The sequence below is a fragment of the Pseudorca crassidens genome, chromosome 17, assembly GCF_039906515.1.
Source record: "Pseudorca crassidens isolate mPseCra1 chromosome 17, mPseCra1.hap1, whole genome shotgun sequence".
NCBI lineage: Eukaryota > Metazoa > Chordata > Mammalia > Artiodactyla > Delphinidae > Pseudorca > Pseudorca crassidens.
The window spans coordinates 83,997,212-84,017,069 of NC_090312.1; the positions used below are offsets into that span (position 1 = coordinate 83,997,212).

At 44.3% G+C, this 19,858-nt stretch overlaps 1 protein-coding gene across 2 annotated transcripts in view; it reads right to left on the reverse strand.

The window, feature by feature from the left end:
- SNTG1 (syntrophin gamma 1) overlaps window positions 1-19,858 on the reverse strand; it is a 476,492-nt gene that overhangs the window by 418,740 nt on the left and 37,894 nt on the right. The gene's annotated exons all lie outside the window — the stretch shown is intronic.

Genomic DNA, 19,858 nt, shown 5'->3' on the forward strand with positions numbered 1-19,858 from the left:
ACAATTCCAAGAGTTTTTAGTTGGATGTACTCTTTTCACATTTACTAAAATTTTGACCATTTTTACTCCAACCGCCAACAGAGGAATCTTCGCACTGAATCATATTTCAAATTAACAAACTTTTATAGATCTGTGTATGTGTGGCAGGGGGTACAGAAAACCTTAAAAATAAATTTCACCGATAACTTAGCTTTAGTCACACCGTACACAAGTATGAAACATAAGGAATATAGACAAATAAGGGATATCATCCATGTCTTCCAGAAGGTCACATTTTATCAATAGTTGAGGAGACAATACAAAGAAAAAAAGAAAGGAAAAAAGAAATGCAGTAGACTGTCTTCAGGGCTAAATAGTAATGACATTATGTTCCTATATTCAGAGGAGGATAAAAACATCTGAAGTTAGGTCTTTTTAAAAATATCTATTTTTGGGGACTTCGCTGGTGGTCCAGTGGTTAAGACTTCACCTTCCAATGCAGGGGGTGCAGGTTCGATCCCTGGTTGGGGAGCTAACATCCCACATGACCGTTGGCCAAAAAACCAAAACATGAAACAGAAGCAATATTGTAACAAGTTCAATAAAGACTTTAAAAATGGTCCACATCAAAAAAAAAATCTTTTAAAAGAGTATCTATTTTTTGATGCATCACTTTTCTAAATGATTTAATCTCATCACTTCAATTTGCACCTCTGTTTCTTCATAGTTTCCAGAGTGTTATTCAGTTAACAGAATTTTTCAATATAATAAAATGTCTACAGCTGGACGTGCCAAACACATGACAAGCATGACAAGAAATGAGGTGTGAGCTGGAAGGAGCGCCAAACCTCAGTTCTTGGCCTGAAGCGCGCTTCACTGCCTGTGTCACCTTCGGCAGGCACTTAATCCCTCTGAGCTGAGTGTTCTTATCACACAGCAGGGTTCAGGGCCTCGCCTTCTTCACATAGGGGTTTATAAATCGAATAAACTGATACTTGTGAAATGCTTTGTTAACTGTAACTTCTGTTGCAAACAGCTGTTTAACCTTCAACAAACCACCTGCTTTGGCACAGGACGCTGCTTCTCGACACTGACAGGGAGGCTGTCCCCATCCTTCTACAAGCTGTAATCCGTTCACAATTTAGATCAGAGCCTTCCCCTGGTTTTACAGCTCTCTCACTTACGTTCTGTTCTGAACATGCCAAAGGAGGCCTGTCTTGTGCCCACAGAGCCTGAGAGCTGTTGGTGCCAGCAGTAATGGTGAGCCAGAGGCATCAACTAAATTAGATGATAAGGTGTCTGGAAAGAAAATGAAAGGAAAAAAAAACAACTTTGACAACTGTATTACTTGGCAACTATGCTCCGATGCTTTCAAAGGGCCAGAAGTTCAGACATGGTGAAACAGTTCTCCTTCAATCAGCTAAAATAAACAAATTTGTATGCCACACCGCGAAGGATAACCTCTTCTCCAAATCTACAGCAGACTAACAGGAATGGAATGAAGTACATTAAATAACTAGCAGGATGCAGTTATTTCTATGTTTATAAAGCACAACCTCTGGTCTCTCGTACATTTATGTGACACAGGGGCAGGAAAGAGCAAAAGCTTGGTTTACTGGAGCCAAGGCGAATATGTGATGTTGCTCACAAGAAGCAGCACAGAGTCTGTGACATTTGCATTATGGGCTAGCACTGCTCAGGTCAGGCTCAACACTGAAGCTTCTTTCTTTTCACAAAAATGTAAGGCTACCCGTGATGTCACAGATGAGCAGGCATTTGGAGGGATAAAGAAGGACGTGCAGAGCTAAAACACAATATGAGAAACAGAAGAACATTCCAGGATAACAGGAAGAAGCAGGCGTGTTCCGAGCGCGCACAAACTCTTTCAGCATTTCTGTTGTTTAAAAACTTGGAGGAATTGGAATTGATAGAGTTTTAGGAATATAGTTGATGACACCTGGGCTTAACATCTGAACTGGGAATAATGGCAGTGAGAAAAAGGCTGAAAACTCTTTGCTGTAGATATTAAAAGCCCAGGTCGAAGCAATCAATCACTTCAACACAAATGGCAAAAGGCAAGAACAGAAGCAGACCTTGGAGCTTGACATGTGCAAAGAGGGCGTCTGGACGGCTTGGCACAGTGCTAGTGATTACGGCCAGCAGTAAATGGATTCTGATACGTTTAAATGCATGAGGAGACTTTCTCCCGGCCATAACAGGCTACGGTTTCACTTGCCTTGCAGTGAAGAATAATTAGATGTTAACACCACCTACAATTAATTGATCAATTCAACAGTATTTAAGGCAGGAACTAATCTGGGCACTGGGGATACAGCAGGGAACAAAATGGGGAAAAAATCACCCTAGTTCTTTTGGAGCATATATCCTACTGGGAGAGGCAAATAAAATGGTTTAGTGTATGTAGTACGCCAGCTGATGACAAGTGCTATGGAGAAAAAGCAGTAAATGGGACTAGGAAGCAGGCGCATGGTGCTGGGGGCAAGTGCTCATCTCAGAGAAGAGGCAGGGAAGGCCTGGCTGTGAGGGCACACTGGAGCCAGTCCTGGAGGAACCATGCAAACATCTGAGGAAAGGCTGTTCAGGTGGACAGAACAGCAGTACAGGCCATGTGTGAAGAGCAGGCCCCTGTGGCTCTGGAGAAGGGGTCATGCGCTGGGCTGCAGCTCTGCTCAAAGGCAGTAGGCTGAGCAGTCAGACTCATCACAGGCCATTGGAAGAGTTGGGTAGAAAGTCACCAAGAGATATTGATCAGACGTGACTGGAGTTTATTTTAATAAGTTCACTTTGGTTATTGTGTTGAGAACAGAGTGGAAAGGGGTGGCCAAAGACAGAGACAAAAACCCCGTCCGGAGCCAGAATTATAATCCAGGCAGATGAAACAGTAACAGCAGAGGTAGTGTGACATGGTTGGATTCTGATATGTTTTGAGAGAAGAGATGCTCTCTCAGTGGAGTAAATGAAAAATGGGAGAGAGAAGAAAGATTTTGGCTCCAACAAGTGGAAAGCTGGACACAATTTTTTTAAATGCAAAAGACAAGTTTTGAAAGGAACAATCAAGAATAAGGTTTGGGGCTTCCCTGGTGGCGCAGTGGTTGGGAGTCCGCCTGCCGATGCAGGGGACACGGGTTCGTGCCCCGGTCTGGGAAGATCCCACATGCCGCGGAGCGGCTGGGCCCGTGAGCCATGGCCGCTGAGCCTGCGCATCCGGAGCCTGTGCTCCGCAACGGGAGAGGCCGCAACAGTGAGAGGCCTACGTACCACAAAAAAAAAAAGAATAAGGTTTGGACATCTTAATTTTAGTACGGTTTTTGGGCATCCAAAGAGCTAGGTTGAGCTGTATCTATATGAAGCTGGATTTAGGGCCAATATCTTGAGTGAAGATGCAAATTTCACAGTTAGTATAGTTTTTCAAGACATGAAACTGGATGAAATAAGAGATGTCCAAGGATTGACCCCCAGGACTCTCCAAGATGTCAAGATCAAAAAGCAAAGAAGGAACTCCTCTCCTCCAAAAATCTAAGGAAGAGTAACTAGTGAGACTGGAGGAAAGCTACACTCCTCTTTTTTCTGGAAGTCGAGTGATAGAATATTTCCAGGTGAGGATACGAGCGACTGTAACAAGTCTGCTAACACTTGCCTCACTGACACCCACCAGGATAAGCACTAAGAACTGGTTATGGTTTTGACAACACAAATCTCAGTGTTGACACTGGAATGTTTCGGTAACGGGGTGAGGGAGACACATGACTCGAGTGGGTTCATAATGACACGGGAGTGGGAAAGAATTGGAGACAGGAAGCAGCGGAATAAAGTGGTCGTTCAAGAAAATCAAGAAAGTTAAATTTTTTGGTGGAAAAAATTGTCTATGTGCTCACGGCGATAAAGGATAAACCATGGAGATGAGGATGCCGTGGACAGAGGGAAGAATTGCTGGGGTGATGCCCTTGAATAGGGCAAAGAGATGATATAAGTTACATTATGTAATATTATACATAGAATTAGGTTTACAACATGTAGAGTTCTCATTCCACAGTGCTAGTTTATATAGAGAACAGCTTCACGGACTCACATATTTGCCTGGTTCAAGTAAATCCAAGTTCAATTTTATATTCTCAAGTGATAAGCTGAGTAAGTAGCTCACAGAATATTACTATTATAAAGGCTAATTATATTTTAGATGTGCCACTCGTTACACATACGGTGGATAAAATAAGTATATTAAATAAAACTATTTTAGCATTGTCAGTCTAAAAAGTATGCAATACTGACTTCCATCTTCAAATTTAGACCAGAAAGAAAGAAACTTTCCTAAGTCCCCTATAAATATCAAGGTGCTAGATATTAAAAGTTTGAGGGTTATGAGAAATGATGGTTATTCAAACTATGCCCCTACTCATAGTACTGAGTAGTGAAAGCACTGACAGTAGATCAAGATCATTTCCGGGGGCAAATTCTAATAAACATTTTGATTATCATTAGGTCATTTCTTCAAATAATTGTATTTTTTGAATGGTTAGTATTTTAAGAAATACTGTGTTCTATTTATTTATAGGGGTTTTATTGTTTTAGAAAGTGTATTCTGTATTTTAAGTGTGTCCTTACTTCCAAGGTTTGGAGTAACAAAATCATTCTCTCCGACATGTAATGTGAGGTTCGTAGATAAAATTAGAACGGAAGGAACAGGAGAGGACAAGGACATGAGAACGAAGCTCTTTCTTTTGAGGATGTTTCAGCAAATAGCGGGGAGGGAAAAGAACACATACAGCTTCTCTTTACCAGTTCACCTTGATACATTTATACAAGAATAACGAGCAGCAGAAACCTCATTTCCAAGATTTTTAACACTGCGGGTAATTTGGCATGTTCCTATTCCCTTGAAAAATCTTATCACTTGGAGGAAATAAAGCAGCTGTTGTAAATAGTAACTACAACCTTCTATTTTATTTAGTCTTATGAGTAAATTTGGGGAAATAAGATGAAATAAATGAAAAGGGCTAAGTGGCTTGTTTTCTAAATTGGCAAAACAAAAGAATGCAAATTTGAACATTAAACTGAATAATATATATTTTCCAGGGTTCGGTTACTCTTTTGAATTTCTAAAGCCTTTTTTCTCTTCAAATTTAGAGTTGACACATTTTCCCTGTAGTTATACACTCTGACTGTCAGAGTGAATTTGTAGATTCAGCAGAACTCAGACAATGTTTAAGTGTAAAGGAATGGGCATTCAGGTCTAGAAAAGCGTTGAAACTCTAGGGCAGGAGCGCCTTGACCATCTACTACGAAGACACTGAATAAGGGCGTTCACGGAGCAGAGGAAAGTGATGGGCTGCTGGATGAGGCAGTAAGTGAGGCCTGAGCCCACAGGCCCAGCCGCGAGCTTTGAGGACACAGCAGCAGAGACCGTTTGAGAGACGTTCCTTATCCAGCACAGACCACAGACGATGGCATCTATTTTGTCGGTATCCCAAACATTTTTGCTACGGTATTCTTTTATACTGACCAGACAGCGCGTCTGTGTTGGGTGAGGGGGAAACTCGGACGGATAAATGTGCAAAACCCCTGAACTGTTGAAAGCTACTGGAGAAAAGTCACAGGGCTGCGCGCTGACGCCACCATTGTTTTATGGTTTCCAAACTCAGCTGGGTTCTCAAACTCTGCCCACCAATCCTTCTGCATCAATATTGTCTCCAGTCCTCAGCAGGGGTATCTTCCGATTTCTCCATTCTTCTTAAAGTTATAACCCTGTGGCCATATTTATTCTCAGAAAATAATCTTACTTCCCATTTTCCTTTAAAAAAGCCATCTAAAAATAATATCCTTACTATTTACCCCAAATCCAACAAATACGTAGGGAACTGCATCCATCTTTTCTTTTTAAATTTTCTGTTTTGCACTATATTGAGTGGCCTTGTTTAATTCAAAATCAAACTCTTCATCAGACTTTGCATTTTTCTACTCTGGAATTTTTGAAATCTCATCAATCAGTCATTTCCATTGCTCTTATTTCATTCATATCTCCCTTTCTCAATCTCTGGATTCTCTCATCTTAAAACAAAAACCAAGTACAAACCATCTTACTATTGGACCTCAATATTCATATTTAAATGATGAGGTGATATTGCTAGGCAATTACTACATTTTTTTCTAGCACTTACATCTACTAGTTAAAAGATCTACAAGGCTTTGAGGTAAGAAAGTATCCTTTACCGCTTCTTAAGATCTGGGATGATTCTAAAGGAAATCAAGAAGTGTCCATTATTATCTCTAATAAACTATCTTTGACTTCTCCTCTAACCCACTCAAAGGTCTTGCACTCCTGACTTTTCTATCATAAACCCTGTCATCTTTCATCTCATTACAATGAAGTGTTCTCTAGGTTCAGAGAGAAAAAATGGGTATTACTATTAAAAAATGGGGGGATTATATTAGATAAGCTTTAACAGTTTTTCAACTTTGAAATAATGTTATTTCATTAGATTATCTTAATTCAATTCACAGCTCTTTATAATGTTCCTTAGTAAGAAAAATGATCTTGAGAATTATACCTAATATTAGACGGACAGTAGAAAAGAATTTATTTTTCACATCTCACTTATACCATGTAAATACAGTACACCATGAAAAAGTAATTTTTATTTGTATGTGCATATGCTTACATATATATGCAGATACCTCTATATCTATCTATCCACACATCCATAACAATTTAAAGCACTGAAAAGGGCATGTAGTAAAATTCAGTAAACTACAGATGGTATGATGAATATCCTGGGGAACTAGAAGCCTATGTTGTTACAGGGAGAGAGTAGAAAAGAGTACGGAAGGAGAAGTTTCCCTGCATGTTTACATGTATAAGAAATCAAAGTTGTTTTCAACAGGAATATGATGGTTCATCTGACATTTTACCCATTTGCTAACCAACACCGCCCTTTCTTCAACACAGAGCCCACAGAAAAGTGCTATCCTCACCTTAGGATGAAAAGACCTTCACATGTTCATCCATAAAGATGTAATAATTGTAAATGCATACATACATACATGTAAGCATACATAAAATGGCTAGTTTTTTCTTCACAAAGGAAGAGATTTAGAGCATGTAAAATGTACACCTGGATAACATATTCCTGTAGAAATTACTCTGCTTTCGAGTTTCCAATGTCTATATGTATTTAAGGTCTAGCCAAGAAAGCAAATGCAAAAATCACAACATAAATACCACTGCTGGCATTCACAAAAGGCTGATTTTAGCATTTCTGTGGGCTTTTTATTTACTAAGAATAAATTTTTAGCATTACATTTTGAATTACATCTGTAAATTAATGGTTAAGTTAATACATAAAACCTAATTGTTCTCAAGAGGTCTATTTAAAGGTGAAATCCACTTTTACCCTACAGGGACAGTAAAGTGTTTTAATCAGGACTGATAGTATTTAGAATTCCACCTTTCTTCTGATGTCAGGCAGTATCATGAAACCCAATTTAAAGTTTCTTCCAACACTTCCCATTGGTCAGTGCAAACATGTGGGAGTTTGTTTCCAGTTAACTAGTTTTCTAAGGCTCTCTGGGTGCACTTAGGACTTTTACCCATCAAGTTTTCCTTTACTATTAGGCACCTCGAGTAATGCTAAAAGTTAACATGCTTCAAACCTAGTATTGTGGAAATCTGTGTAAAAAAAATCCCATGTAATAAAATGTTGGCTTTCAAGCTATATTTGAAGTAAAAACTCTCTCCCTCCAAAAAATATGTTGTGATATTATGATTTATAATAAGAAATATATATTTGATCTTTGCCCCCTTTTCTGGCTCAGAGCTCCTAAAGCCCTTGTAATTTCTTAAGTGATAAGAGCAAGAAAGGTGTCTCGATATTCATAATAAACCCCCTTCAACCACACCGGAGTTTATGTTAATGGATCACCTTTGGACAGCACCTGAGGATGGGACTGGTTGCCAGGGGAATCAACCATGTGACTAGATGGTTGGAATTTCCAGTCCCACCCCACTGACCTCCCGGGAGGTCAATCACCAGTGGCCAGTTATTTAACAATCAGGCTTATGTAATTAAACCTCCATAAACATTCTGAAGGACAAGGTTCAGAGGACCAGGTCGATGAACCGGTGGTGGTGATTCTGGGAGAGTGTGATGCCCAGACAGCATGGAAGTTCCGTGCCCCAACCTACTTCTTTGCCCTGTGCATCTCTTCCATCTGGGTGTTCCTGAGTTACACCCTTTTACAATAAACAGGTAACCTGGTATGTAAACCGGTTTCCTGAGTCCTGTGAGCAGTTCTAGCAAATTAGTTTAACCCAAGGAGGGGGTTATGAAAACCCCTGATTTGTAGCCAGTTGGTCAGAGGCACAGGTGACAACCTGCACTTGCGATCAGCGTCTGAAGTGGGGCGTCTTGTGGAGCTGAGCCCTCTGCCTGTGGGATCTGTCACTCTCCAGGTAGACAGTGTCAAAATTGAAGTAAATTCGTGGGATACCTGGTCAGTGCCCACTGAGAGTTGGAGAATTGCTTGGTGGTGTGGAAAAAACACACTGTAATTAGTTTCAGAATTGGAGTATGTCAAATCCTAACAGGTAAAATCACTAAAAGTCAAGATGCTGTGGTGGGTTTGCTGATGCTGAGTGTAGGGTCATTGTTGTCCTTCCTCCTTTCAGCTCGCTTGCCTCTTCCACCTACATGCCCTGATCTATACTACAACATGACACCATTTCTGAAAATTCCTTATTTTCTTACATTCATAGTTTGAAAACCATTACAGTAATGGCATTTGAAAGTTCTCCTCCTTAGGGACTTCCCTGGTGGTCCAGCGGTAAAGAATCTGCCTTACAGTGCAGGGGATGTGGGTTCGATCCCTGGTCAGGGAACTACGATCCCACATGCTGTGGGGCAACTAAGCCTGCGCACCACAACTACAGAGCCCACACGCTCTAGAGCCTGTGTTCCACAACTAGAGAGAAGCCCATGCACCACAATGAAGAGCCCGTGCATCGCAGTGAAAGATCCCGCGGGCTGCAACTAAGACCCAATGAAGCCAAAAATAAATAAATAATAAATCTTTAAAAAAAGAAATTACAAAAAGAAAGTTCTCCTCCTTAAACATTTGGAAATCTATACTAGGTAACTCCATGAGTACAGGTACTGTATGTACAAGTTTTAGGGCTGTTCACATCCTGTTCTGGCTATGGACTGCATGCTGTAAGGGGGCATGGTAGGAGGTATAATATTAGACAGGTGTAGTAGGAGAAAAAATTTCCACATTCCTTATTTACCAATATCAACTAAGGCCAAATGGAATTATTTCAGGTAGAAATTTGGGGCTAACCTTGAATTTTAATCCCCAATGTGTTATAGAAGTCTTTTCTTATCCATTTCTAATGTGCAGGTGTTTTTATCATTTAATTTGGGCTGTTTTGAGTATGCACCGTAACCCAAACCCTGTTCTGATGAAAGCTTCTATGCAGAAAATTGTTAAAAGTCATTAATTATGCACAGTGCCAATGATCCGCTCCATGTAACGCATCCAGCTTAACCACAGCTGATTTAATCGAGGATCAGAATTTTACTTATATTTTGGGGGGATCTGCTATGTTCTGAATGTATGTTTCCCCTCAAAATTCATACGTTGAAATCCTACTGCCCAGTGTGATGGCATTAGGATGTGATGAGATCATGAGGGAGGAGCCCCCATGAATGGGATTAGTGCCCTTATAAAAGGGGCCTGAGACATCCCTGGCCCATTCTGCCATGTGAGGACACAGTGAGAAGCTAGCTGTCTGAAACTGTGAAGAGGGTCTTCTCCAGACTCTGACCGTGCTGGCATCCTGGTCTTGGACTTCCAGCCTCCAGAACTATGAGAAGCAAATTTCCATTGTTTATAGCCTCCCAGTGTATGACCCTTGACCCCATCACTCTATACAGGTTGAAACTGCAACTTTTATGAAATGCTCTTTAATATTTCAACAATAATTTTGTGCTGCGTTTGTTTTAAGAAACAAGCTAACTCTGCCTACTTCAAGACTTCACAAGATTTAAAAATACTGTACTATTGGGCCAGTTAACAGAGATGCAAAAAGTACTTTTTGTAGAGATTTATCTTTAAATTAAAAAAAAAAACGTAAATGAACTACAGTCCACGTAAAGCTAAATTCCCGTTCTATCTCATAAAGGAAACTGAAGAAAGGTTTTCAAGAACAGGAGTGGAAAGATGCTTTGAAGGAATAAATAAAACATTAAAATCAGGGTTGATCCATTTGAAAAAAAAGTGGAACAAAACAATCACCACTGTTTCCTCTTTGATTCAACGTCTAGATCCTGACAAGGTCCACAGACAAGTGGGAGGCGAGGAGTGTCATTTAGGAAAACATCAACATCTTCTCCACTTATACCATAGTTTAAGTGTTTACACAGTTTCCTTCAATTACAAACACTTAGTCTTTTACTAAGTTTTATTGCTTAAGAATGTAACGTTATCAAAGCAACTCACCTTTCCTGAGAGTCCCCCAGCCAAAATTTCTAATGGTATTTATTGTGTGGGAAATTTGCCATTTCATTAATGAAATCAGCTACACAGAAATTCTTAAAGTTGTACAACAGTTAGCATGGTAACCTTGTCCTATTACAAAGTGTCAGTTCTTCAATTTACTTCCCTTGGAATTTAGTGATAGTTTTGAAGAAAAAAAAAAAAGGAACAAAACACAGTAATTTAGCAAGATAAGTTACACATTAAGGTTTAAGACATTAGGGAAAAGTTTATCACTCAAGTCGTTCATTGAATGTTATAGGAAAGAATTCACATTTGACCTCCCTCCAATCCAAGAAAATTACACTGTTTAGAAATAATAAAACAAAAGTTGGTCACAGCATGAGTTATATTTTTAAATGTTTGTGCTTTATTCTAAATCAATTTGTTTTAAAATCCACGGCTTGGAAGCTAAAATGCCCCCAAAGGAAACGAGTGGTGTGGAGTCAGAGAAAAGTGGGTTGGAAGGGAATAGGACAGAACTGCCCTCCCAGTGACACAGGGAATCTGCACAAGCCCAAAGCATGTCCCAGCAGGGCCTCAGTGCAACAGCCCACCCCATTCAACTCACTGTGGTCAAATCTCCTCATGAATAAAACTGAAGTAGAGGACTCCCCTGGTGGCACAGTGGTTAGGAATCTGCCTGCCAATGCAGGGGACACGGGTTCGAGCTCTGGTCCAGGAAGATCCCACATGCCGCGGAGCAATGAAGCCCGTGAGCCACAACTACTGAGCCTGCACTCTACAGCCCGCGAGCCACAACTACTGAGCCCGCGTGCTGCAACTACTGAAGCTCGCGCACCTAGAGCCTGTGCTCCACAACGAGAAGCCACCGCAATAAGAAGGCTGCTCAACGCAACAAAGAGTAGCCCCCACTCACTGCAACTAGAGACAGCCCGCGCGCAGCAATGAAGACCTAATGCAGCCCAAAATAAAAATTAATTAATTAAAAAAAAAAACTGCACTGAAGTTCCAAGTCTCAAGTGGAGCAGAGTTCTCTGCACACTGTGGAGGGGGGTAAAGGACTGCAAGTCTGAAAACTGGTTTCCTGCTACACTGCTCTCCTGCAAACCTTCTAAAAGCACCAGGACACAGACAACCTGTGCTGGAGCCTCGGTGGTTTCTTCTACAATGAGAAGGTTTGTGTCTCCCTCAGCAGATGGGTTTGTGTCAGAAAGGCACAAGCAGTAAGTTATTGGCCACTTAGCACCATCGTGACCCCCTTTATCTCACACATGCTACTTCACCTACTTATTCAAGTTCATGTACCTCATACATTTCTCAATAATACAAGGTCAATAAGATTAATTATAAAGTATTTAGAGATCCAAAAAGAAAATAAAGGATTCCTTAAATATATAACATGCATATTCCTTGTATCAAATGTCTGAATTTAGTCTTTTTATGAACTCAGAATAAACAATAAATTAGGAATTTGGGATTGACATATATAAAATAGATAAACAACAAGGACCTACTGTATAGCACAGGGAACTCTACTCAATATCTTGTATAAGGGAAAAGAATCTGAAAAAGAATATATATATATGTATATGTATAACTGAGTCACTGTGCTGTACACCTGATACTAACACAACACTGTATATCAACTAAACTTCACTAAAAATAAATAATAGTGAATACAAATATTTTAAAAGGAATAAACAATACCGTACACGTGAGTCACATTAAATGTACAATTTTAGAAAAACAAAAAAATAAATGTATGATTTTATAAAAAGGTTATTTGAACTTTTAATTACAAATTATCTGACCTTTACACTTGATGTTTCCACAGCTATCTCCTTAACAGAGACTAATCAGAAAACTTCTGTGTTAAAATTTTCCCTCGTCAGTTGGGGTTAAGTTTCCATAAAGTATAATTACCCGTCAAGGACAAGCTGCCAGGCACCAAAGTGACTGCGGGAGTGTGGAGAGACTGGACGGTTCACGCGCCCGAACCCGCGGGTATAAACGCTCCTCTCTCCGAGGCGTCTCCTCGGGGAAGCGTGAGAAGAGCCAGTATTTATGGAGGTTCAAGTCTTACCTAAACAGCTTTTCAGCCTTTGAAAAACCGCATTAAAGCGAAGAGCACACTATTAAGGGCCTTTTATTTAGAAATTAATAGCTTCCCAACTTACTTGAATGGAGTTACATGGACTGAACCACATCTCCTGCCTCTTGTGGTTTAATCCTGACTCTGGGATGTTAATCACTGGACATAAATGTGACCCAATATGCGTCCATTTGATGCTGTTTCTCAAATAAAACCAGACGGGACATAATGTAGACCAGACTGAGTCATCTGTTTCCTCCAGGTCAGTAGGAGAGAAGGGAAAATTCTAGCCCTTTGTCACGTGCCTGTCATTTGATACGTATGAACACACACGCTGTTTATTACATATTACATATAAATATATGTCACACATGCAGTGTGCATGCGTCCGCACAGTTATAAATGCACACTGGTTATTATACGTGTACACACGTATCACCCACGCGGCGTGCGCGCCTCCACATGGCTAGCAACGCACGCTGATTATACGTTACGTGTACACACGTATCACCCACGCGGCGTGCGCGCCTCCACATGGCTAGCAACGCACGCTGATTATACGTTACGTGTACACACGTATCACCCACGCGGCGTGCGCGCCTCCACATGGCTAGCAACGCACGCTGATTATACGTTACGTGTACACACGTATCACCCACGCAGCGTGTGCGCACGTCTACGCGGCTGTAACCCCGCGTCCTTCCCGCCCTCGCATCTCCCGCGCGGCTCCCTTTCCGGGGACGGGACGCCCTGGGGTCGCGGCCCCACCCGCTGGGACCCGGAAGTCGCCCCAGGACTTCCCTAGTGAAACCAGCCTTTTCTAAAGAAGCGCTTACATTCTCCCGGTTACTGCGCTTCACTGACACACAGCTGCGAAGCAGGAGCCCCGCGCCGGCGCCAGCAGCGCGAACCCGACCCGTCGACGCGGCCCCGCCCCGCCCCACCGCCTCCCGGGTCCCCGCGTCTCCCGACGTCAGCGCCGCCGCGGACAACTTCAGAGACGCTGATCCCCGCAAAGCCCGAGGGCACAAGGGTTGGTTCTGTACAAACGCACGTAGTTTCTTTACGGGAAGCAGAGGAGAGCCGGGCGGCTGGAAGGACGAGGGACACGTCACAGGACCCGTGAGACGCGCACACACGCACCGAGCGCGCTTCTGTCAGTGACGGGGCGTCTCCGCGGGCGGGACAGCCGGCGCCGCCGCCCGCGACGCCCGGACCCGCGAGACGGAACGCGACCACCTACCGGAGCCTGAAGCCGGAGCGCGCGGGTCCGCAGCCGAGGGAGGCGCCTCCAGCCCCGCTCCGCGCCTCGAGGGCAGGAGAGAGACGAGGCGAATGGTAGGAAGCCGCTCCTTCAGAAGGACCGTTCTTCTCGGAAGTTTTCTTTTCTTCCCCAAGCAATATCAAGAAAGCCATGATGGAAACCATGAGTGTGTCCAGCGTGGGACTGAGCGCCAGCCGAAGTTAGTTTCCTCAGTGTTGGGACACATTTCCTTAAGGACGTGCACAGGGAACTTTTCGCCCCCAGCACCACTCACCAAACGGTGCCCGAAATGAAGTTTATTCTAGCCTCCCCCGAGTGTAATTCAAGAACACATTTTTATAGGAAAATGTCCGGTAGCTCGTGCTGCCAGGTGTGAGGCCAGGCGGGGCGGCGCCACGGGCGGGAGCTCGGGGGCGGGGGGTGGAGCCGGGGCGGGGGGCGGGGCTGTGGCAGGGGCGGGGCCTGGGCAGGGCGCCTGCGGGAGCATCGGCCCCGCAGGTCCACGCGGCCCACGCGGAAAGGTCCGTCTGCTCGGAGCTCTGGCCACCGAGAGGGTCTCGGGGGAAAGATTGTCAGGGGGACGGTCACTGGTCCAGTACTCAGGGTCCCCACAGGGTCAGGCGGCCGTAATTAAAGTAGAAAGAGTACAGGATGCTGGGGGCGCGGGTCGGGAGTGGGAGTTTGCTGTGAGGGGCCTCACGTTTTCAAGATAAAAAGTTCTGGATCGCAGACACGGGTTGCATAACAATTTATTCCTGACACGGCTGCACTAACAGTGGTGAATTTTGATGTGTCTTCTACCACAGTTAAAATTTTTCTTAAAAGAGGCATTATTTATAATCTGACATGATGGTCGGAGTTCCACAGCAAAGCAAGTGAAAACTTAGGGTGATTATCCAGGAAATGCAGGTGCAAAATGTATCTGCTCAAAGGACTGAATCAAAGGACAGGAAGGGCCCTGGTTCACTTGCTCTGTTCACTTGCGTTTCAAGGGCTTACGGCCGCCTACTGCCCGGACAGACAGCAGTGTGTCTGTCAAGCAGTATTCAGGGATCGCATGCCTTCGACATGGGCCCAGTGTTGCTTTTTTTAACATCAAGTCTTTTACGAGGATAGAGTTTTCCCCAAAGAATCTGCAGATGTAAAATAACCATTACATAGCCCAGGTTGTCTGCACACACACACACACGCATGCATACATGCACAAACATGCGTTACGTGCACTCACATTCACGCACATGCACACACGCACACATGCGCCCACAGCTACACATGACAGACGCCTGGTTGCGAGTGCGGATGCTGCACGGTTGTCTTGCTGGACGTTCAGCCCGTACGCAGAGCGGCCCCTCGCCACCCCCCAGCCCCGCCCAGGCCGCTGATGAACAGGCCCTGCCACACCAAGCCTGCAACCTAGAGAGACAGGCAGTCCGTCCTTTGGTCTGTGAGGTGCCGTCCATGAGCCCGGACAAGCCAGACCCGGCCAGGGACCCGAGTACAGCAGGCCCCAGGAGCTACGCGTGCAGACAGATGAAAACAGGGTCCGGGGCCAGAGGAAGGAGAAAAGGTCCGGCCGGAGCAGCGACACGGGAGGCTGCCCTGGAGGGAGAGGAGCGCAGTGCCCACAGCCAGGGGTGGAGGCCATGGACCAGCCCACGTGGGGCCGCACAGCGTCTGAGCTGCTCTGTGCGCCGCATCCACTCTTGACACAGACGACGCTCCGAACGTCTTTGTCACCTGATGGTTACACCTCCCGTTACAGAGAGGCGGGGACTAGCGGTCACCTGCCCAGGGGCACCCAGCCGGCAAGCCGCTTCTTAGGGAGCACGTGTAGGGCCTCCTGAACCCCCTTGCTGTCCCGGTCAAGGTGTGTCTCCGCCTCCGAGGCCAGCTGTTTCCTGTCTTCTAACTGCGTTTTCCAACCTTCTCTTGTATTGACCTTGGCTGTGATTTCCTCCCTCTCTGTCTTCTGCCTGTGACGCGATCAGGACGCAGACTTCCAGGCGTCCGTGCAGAGGGACCGGCTCCTCCGGGCCTGGTCTCCATCCAGACAGCTCCTGCGTCCCAGCACCTCAGCACCAGCAGGAGACAGAGCGAGGGTGCAGGGCGCACAGGCCACACGCAGGCCCGACCTCGGCACCCGGGGCGGGGGGCGGGGGGGGTGCTCTGTGAGGTGGTGCTGGAGCATCAAACGCCCCTGTCGAGGCAGGAAAGGAAAGGGCAGCAGCGGGCGCTCTGACGGCGCGGGAGACAGTAGAGGCGAGGGGAGGACGCATGTGTGTTGTCCGTCTCCCTCCCAGGCAAGGTCAGTGACCCGGGTGGAATCCCCGGGGGCGGCTCTTCCAGGAGGCAGGCCCTTCCTGGCCCCAGCAGAAGGGCCGCCCAGCCCCTCGGCCTCAGCAGCTCCTGTCGGCACGTGCCACTCCTGTGTTGTCTTCTCCTACTTCAGTTTTGTGAGTGTTCTTATGTAGATGTATAATCTATACAGATTATTAACTTGGTATAAAAACAGATACAATTAGTACTGAACAGGGGCATCAGGAGGACCCAGCACCACCTCCCGGGGTGAGCATCCTCACAGGCCCAGAGGAAGGGTGGGATTAACAGCCTCAGGATCCCTCTGTCTCCACTGCAGGGTTCTGCATTCAGAGTGAGAACAAAGAAAAGTACAGTCCCTGCATTTTCTTTACTGTTCCTTTCATCTGACTGATATTATTATGGTGGAAGAAAATGGTCTAAAACACGCACGGGTGCCATTCGAGGAGTGAAGAGGTCTCGCAGTCATGGGCCTGTGGTTAGTGCTGGGTGCGGAGGACTCGAGGCCCTCCCTCCCTTCACCCTCCGGAGCCTAAGCTTCCACTCCCAGCCCACCTCCTCTCTCACTCTGGTCCCCCTCCTCTGACCTGGGTGAGCTTCCCCACACCTCGCCTCACGACTAAGTCAGGCTCGCGTTTCCTACCAGCACATCCTCGTGCAAAGCCTGAGCTCGTGCCCAGCGGGGCAGCGACCAGAGCCACATTCCGGACTCTGAGCTGCCTTCCTGTCGCTGCATTTCTCTTTGCCCACGAGACCCAGACAAGAGGAATGGAATTGTGCCACTGAATCTTGCCGAGACCCTGCTGGTGGCTTCGGTGGTACTTAGAATCGGGTGGGAACCCCGTCCTTGGCGTTGCCACTGCCCCTCCTGCTGCCCCTGAAGCCTCCCCATCACAGAGCTGGCTTTGTTCTGCAGTTACGTCTCAGTTGAGGTCTTTCCTTCCCAGAAAAGCCTTCCTGGACGAGTTTGTCGCTTTTCTTTTTTCCTGATATTGTAAAATTCTCTGCATCACCTTCATCAGTGTCATATTTTTATCTTTACATTTGCTTATTTCACGTTCCTGGTCCCTCTTGGACCCCCTGGGAGGTCAGTTTCATGAAAATAGTAAGCAGTCTGCCCTATTCAGCCTCATGGCCTGGAAAACATCAGGTAAGATTTTGGAAATAAATGTAAAAATGCAAAAACATAGGAATAAGTGAGTGCTCGCCTTGCAACTCTTCCAGTCTTTATCAAAGGCACCTGAATAATGCTGTGTACACCTCACTTTACAAAAAGAGAGCTTCCCTTCCCATTCCTTTCTGCGTGCCGCATAAATATTCACACACTGAGCTTCAAAGAAGGCCTGACTTTCCCCTAAAAAAGATGTAAAATCCAATTAAATTTGCACTGATTGCAAGGTGCCTCCGGATGAATCATTGCTCTGTGGTGAACTGGGCTGTGAATCTTGAGATTAATAATAGCTGACAGAAATGGTACCAGATCTTCTTTCCAGCTCTCTCCTTCCCAATTTTTGAAATAATAAGAAGAAATAACTCAAGAAGCAAGTATACTTTGTAAAGAAGCTGTTAATTGAAAAGTAAATGAAGCAATGCCATGCACCCCACCACCAACAGGAACAAAAACCAAATACAAAAAAGAGGAAAAAATGCTGAAAGAAGGCAACATGACAAGTTCCCCATTAATTTGTCAGAAACGAGGACAACATTTTTTCAAATTATGTATCAACAAATTGAGGCTTTTTGTGTGTAAATCTGTCTCTGAGGTACTGCAGGCACACAGTGATGCCGTTTTAAACAGGATAACCCTAACCTCAACACCACACTGAAGGAAGGCGCCCCTCCCTGGGACTGCCTGTGATTTAGGGCGCGGAGAACGTTTCTCTTAGTTACTGGTGAGCTCTCGCAGGTGGCCTGGGGATGCCAGACACACTCAGGCCAGCTTCACAGATTTCTTATGGTGAAAATGGTAACAAGGAAAAACACCCTCAGGAGTTATGGAGACTGTGCACCAACGCGACTACCCATCACAGCTCCAGTGATCTGGAAGGCAAAGGCTGTTGTGTAATTCCTGGTGATTAACTAAAATCTCAACCCTGGGAGATTTAATTTAATGGGTTTGTATCATAAAGTCAACATCAGAAAGCACGCTAAGCTAATTGAGTCAGGGATTCTCAGGATGAAATTCCAGGAAACGTCAGAAATCCTTTCATCCAACGCTGTCATAAAGAAAGAACTAAAATAATCTCAACAGCTGAGGAGATTATGAATGAAGACATTCTAAATTTTATGCTTGTAGTTATATTTGGGAAGAATCTTCTTCAATTCTTATTCCACCAAAGATGTCTTTAAATGCACAGTCTTTAGCCATTAGCCCCCTCAAAACCGTACTGGAAGAGACAGAGTACGGGGAGATACAGCGATGATTTGCTGCTTGAGAACCATCTCCAACTGTCTGGCTGGGATGGGTCTTCCCAGGATGCACCCTCTGGACCATCTCACCCAGAAGGTGCCCGTGATGCCTTCTTGATGTGCTCATGTGTTCGTCCCATGTGCTCTTTTCCAGTCTCCCTCTGCATTCTTCTGTTTCAGTGACTGCAGATTCTACCACAAATAAAAGTATGTCTAATTTTGTTCCACCCTGTGTATCCCAAACCAAATCACCCATAAAGCTCTTTTATGACCTAATCTATATTGACATACGTGAAACTAACGTCTTCAGAATACCTCCTGGGAAACTTTCATCAATAAAATATATTATTGTAGGTGTAATTTTTTCTGAAACCTCTTGAATTATTTTGAATAGAATCACCAAGTGTTAACAGCTGAAAATTATCTAGTTTAAGCTCTTTTACAGATGGTAAAGGGAGCCACAGGGCCACACCACTAGGAAGTCGCTGACCTGGCCGCGAGGGCTGTGCTCTCCAATTCCAGGCTGAGGCTCTCCTACTGGTACCAAAATAAAAAATAAAAAATCCCTTATGAGTCATCCTGAGAAATGGTTGAAAGAGCAAGACATCTGAAATCAAAAGGCCTGAGGCTAATTGTACTACTTTTTAACCAGACTTCCTTGGGAATATAGATTCCCCTTCTAGAAAAAAAGCTGTTTTAATTTATCTGCCTATCTCATAGAATTGTTGAGAGGTCAAATAAGCTAACAATACAGAAAAGAACTCTAGGCACATGGAGATCTAAGCTCACTAATTAACATTGTTCTGGTGGCTGTCTTACTTTCTTGACCTCCGTTTGGAGATCTAAGGTGATTTCGGTAATTTGTATTATCAGTGTTTAGTTTTTATGCTTTGCTAATGGAGTTTGGCCAGTGCTTCTAGACAGGAACAAAAAGAGAACTGGATGATTTGAAATTTTGGAAGCTATATTCATTCACTTTGGAAAACAGTATAACAATAGTATAATAATATAAAAACTTGAACTAATGGATGATCTTAATGTGTTCAAAGAGGAAGCAGCCTCACAGTCTAGCAACGGGAAAATTGGGATTTCTAGTGAAGTGTTGATGTGCTTCTCTCTCCCCTAAGACGGTCATGTGCTTAACACCAAGAACCCTCTCTTACTTCATCTGAATTAAAACACAGAACCTAATGCAATGGCTAGAGTAATTGTAGAAATATTGTTTTTTGAAATGAAATGTTATATATGTTACCAAACAGAATCGGAGTTATCATTGTTGTTATCAT